Raw genomic sequence first — 4,700 nt, 5'->3', positions numbered from 1 at the left:
GTTCTAGTGTAATGCTTAATAAAAACTTAGTGTGTATCTAACATTAAATAATGTTTATGTTTAGACCCTTCCATGATTTGAAACATTCCACTTTGAGGTGAATTTAAAACAGAATCAGTTTGACAAGTGTGTTCATGGAACTTGTTTCTCTGACCATGGGCATCTGTTCTCTCTTGGGAGAAACAGCGCTGCAAATTTAAAAGTGCTGATGTCTTTGCTGTTGGACACAAGTGCTTAAAAGTAGCTTTATTTGGCTGTGTTTTTTATTACCTCATACTTTACTGTTAATGAAACTACCACCAAAGCCAGTTTGTCAGATTTCAATAGGACAAGAGCTTTATCCTTTTCACTTTTAAAGTGCTTTTAGCATGAAGACAGACAGACTGACTGGAATGTAGAATTCCTGCTGTACAAAACTTACTACCCATAGCTGCATCTGGGGGCAGAAGGAAAATACCAAAACAAAAAATGCCAAACCAAATAAAACAAACACCAAGTGTGAACTTGGGAAAGCTCAGTTGGGAGTGTATTTAAGGGAAGATATCTTGAGGTTATACTGTTTTAACCACTTATCTTCATGCATGGTTTATTCAAAAGTTGAAATTTATATGCTTTGGCAGAATCATGTTTTTAACCTTTATTAATACTGTTTAAGGATTCACGTGCAATTTTCTTCTGTTTCTTAAGTTGAACTTTGAAATACTTGAATAGGTAACCGGTGGGCTCTAACGGAAGCAGTAAATGAAGACGCACAAATCTGCTTTACTTTCTTCTTTCCAACAGAATGACCAGATCATAAGGAATTTGCCTTCTTTCCTATAACTTAGATGTAGTTGATGGAAGTTTTTTCTTTACAGTTGCCAAGTCCACATTCATACACCATTTAAAAAAACTAACCAAACCACTTCAAAGGACAGTAATTTTTCTGTTTAAAATACTATTTCAGTAGTGTAGCAACAAGATTTAAAATTTACTTGCATTGAGTATGTTTTCCATAAGGAGGATGTTCTCATTTTGGTCTGATGGCAGTGGGCGAAGGGAGCGTGTAGGGGAGACAGCATTGCAAGAATGAAATTACTGGATATTTCAAGTCTTGAAAACCTGGTGTCTTTAAGTTTGCTGATGTCCTGCTTTTGAATTTTCATGGCTTTTCTCTTGGTACGGCCTTAAAAGTTAAGGCTTGTGACAGTCAACAATGGTCACCAACAAATGTGGTGAGACAAGTCACGGTTTTGAGTCAACCTGATACTGGAGGTTAGCAACTTCAAATAAAAGCAGTATTGTGTGGTCAAGTACTGGTCATCAATTTGTAGACAATGGATTCTTACTTTCTATCAAGTGGGATTTCATCACTACAGACTTAGTCTTCCAAGTAAGTGTAACGTTGCAGTGTTTCCAGGTACTGACAGCTGAGGATCAGGTTGTCAGGACTAGGTCCAGCTTTCCCCCAGCGAACACTTCATGCAGCAAACTGAGGGAAGAAAGAAAAACAACGTAGCTTGTGCTGACTGGTATGTGAGCCAAAGAACACCCAAAAATTGAGTGTGACTTGTATTTATAAAGTGATGGTGAAAAGAGGTCGGTAGTAGGGTTCTGGCCACTCAGACTTTGTGTTATATACAATGATAGTTGAATTTTTTTCATTTCTGTTGTGCTGCAGATGCTAAAAAACACTCAAGAAAATGCAAACAGTTGTTGTTAATGCTGTAAAATGAACAGGGCTTGAATTTTGTTATGTGTAGGAAAGACTGTTCTTTTAGTTTGATGATTAATGTACATGATCTCTTTGTGATGAAATCATAACGCTTCTGGGGAAGAAAACCCAAGCCCCAGAAATGGATCTGAATTTTCAAACAGTTGTCAGCTGAGTTTGTTTTGGCAGCTTTGCCTCATTGGTAGAGGATAATTTGCTGGGAACATACTGGGGCTGTGCATTCCCTGTAGGTTTAGTATTCCTTTTGGTTTTTGAAGTAGTGTGTGAGCACTACCATAGTAGTGCTGTTGCTTTTCCACCTAAGGGAGATGGCTGTTTCTCTTCATGTTTATTCAGCCATACCATTCAGTGTGTCAAGGGATAGGAGTGTTACATGGAAGGGTTTGCCTGGGTAATAATCCATGTTGGTGAAAGTACTGTCCCTTTTAACAGTCATGTTTTTGCTTTGCAGCTACTTTTGGTTTGTGTTGCACAGAAATTTTGTCAGGAGTTACTCCAGTTAATGGAGCAAGAACTGGTTTGTTCATCAGCAGTAAAATTGTATAAATAATACCTTTGTGCCTTGCCTGACAGAGTGCTATGAACATTAGGTCAACAGTGTTCAGGCACCTTGTGAGACCTCCCATGCTGTTTCACTGTACAAAAAAGGGTGCCTGGGGGAAAGTCCTAGAAAATTGCTGTTACCAGCACTCTTCCCTCCCCCCTTTTTATGTTCATTTGGAGATACTCTATGAAAATGGGTGGCTGGTAGACTTCATGGAGTTGTAGTAGCTGTGCAGCAGTGTCAAGTGGCAGTACTTCATGAGAGATACACACTACAGTACTACGACTTCACGTGGTTACATCTGCCATCTCTATTTGGTTTACTTAATAAACAGTTTCTCACTACACCCTGGTGTTGAGTGTCCTGTTGCCTTATTTATAGGTCTCTGCCACCTCTGTCCTCAAGATTCTTGTTAGATGACTCCCAGAGATGAACTAATGTGTGTGTTTTGAGACAAAGATTGACAAGTTGATACTCATGAAGTGCTCTGTCTGTTTTCCTCATTGAAGTTTGTTCTGGTTCCCCCATCTAAAACTAGATTGTAAGCTCTTGAGCAGGAACACCTTAAGCTTGTAAAATTCGGCACTGTAAAAAGCCACAGCCATTGAATAAAACCTAAAACATGAATTCAAAGCTGCACTTCAGTGCAGTACTGCAGTAGTCATTTAAAGTGCGTGCAGTGTTTCAGCTGTGTGTTCTGGGAGCGCTTGTTCACAGGATCCCTCTATGCGAGTGTCCAGCCTTACAGCTCAAATAGCATCCACTGGGGTTGCAGTTGGATGGAGTACTCAGCTTGTCTTGGCTGCTGGTGCATGTTTCTCCAGAACAGGAGTGAATCTTGGAGCAGCCAGCAGGTAATGCTTTGTAGTATGTGTTACTGCCATCAATAATGGGTATACAGTCCACATAGTGTTTAACTTAATCTGACCTTTCCTAACCTCTTGCAGATAAGCTTTTACTAACATAACGAAAATGCAGTTTAGCACTGAAGTGCTACAGACTACTTCAAAGCTTTGTCATGGGACCAGTATTGTAATGATCACTCCCACTTGGGTATTCCTGAAGTTTGTTGCTGTCAACAGCTATGTTTACAATCATCAGCTTAGTGGTTTCCTAGTTTATTATATTTAGTAAGTGTTCTCAGTCTAACCTCAGAGACTTGTGTTTCAACAGAGTAGTAGTAAGGTAGGATGCAGCTGTAATGTCTTTGTGCCATCTGGCTGCAGAGTAGGTTTGATACCATACTGTGTCTTTCCATGCAATAAAGCTCCTGGTTTGTACACTTGGGATCTTGATTTTGTGAAAATCTTGATCTGTCAATAATGACAAGACAGACTTCAGTCAGCTGTTACCACATTTTACAACCCTTTTGATTTGTCCTGTTTACCTGAAAAGTTCAATTCTGTAGTGTCTCTATTTTGGTATAGAGGTTGCAAATATGGTCTAAGGCCAGTACACAAAGTGCATTAAAAGCTTCAGCTGGCTAGCCTAAGCACACATCATTTAAGGAACTATAAAACATAGCCAAGACCAGGCCATGTTTGGGAATTTTTATTTGGTGTGGATTTTGTGTGTGTATGTCTGTTTAAACACAGGCTAGTTGCAGAAAGGGAAGAAGACAGTTCAAATGAGTGTCTACTCCAATTAAAAACAGGACATCAGTCTGAATTCCACCTATTGTTTTGTCCTGTGGGCAGGTAGCTGATGGTTTAAAAAAATACACATCCAGACATAAAGTTCATTGTATCATCAGTACTGTTGCAGTCTGCCCAAAATCAGTATTTCAGCTCAGTTTTTTGTAGTAGAGTTTCTTTGGTTCTGAGGAACTGAGGGTCTTCCATTATTATTGTGTTCTGAAAGGGTTACCAGTATGCTTTATTTTTGGCATGTACCAAAATGTAAATGTGTAGCTGTTTCCCAATTGGGTATATGCAATACTTCATTAGCAGCTGGCCTTACAAAAATCTACAGAGCTCACCTGCCACTGCTATTGAAGGAGTGGGCACCAAAAAGTTCAGGCTTTTTTTTTTCTTCCCTGTGTGAGGCCCTAAAGCAGAAATACTTGGCTTTCTGGATTTCTCAGTTGTGAGCCTAATGTAGTAGCTATGAGAATTTGTGCACGTAGGCAGTGAAGTAGGTTTAAAGACTTTGTCCTGCAAAGAGTAAGTGCGTGGATTTTAAAATGTTTACGTCATTTAATTGATTATGATCATGCTGACTTGAATATGCACTTCTTTTTTCCCCTACAACTAAAGTTAACAATTCATCATATGTATCTGATACATACTGCATGTTTTGGGTGGAGTTTGTGATCTAGCCAGTAGACAAATCCCATGTGAACACTGATGCTTAACCAATAGCAAAAAATAGCATACCCTCAGTAATAAGACCTTCTGCTATGAATTTACACTTAGCAATTTCAGACTGTGGTGAAATCAATAA

Source organism: Agelaius phoeniceus, chromosome 1, assembly GCF_051311805.1.
Source record: "Agelaius phoeniceus isolate bAgePho1 chromosome 1, bAgePho1.hap1, whole genome shotgun sequence".
In the NCBI taxonomy this organism is placed as follows: domain Eukaryota; kingdom Metazoa; phylum Chordata; class Aves; order Passeriformes; family Icteridae; genus Agelaius; species Agelaius phoeniceus.
The sequence above is the reverse complement of the archived record's forward strand: the minus strand, read 5'-3'. Positions refer to the sequence as shown.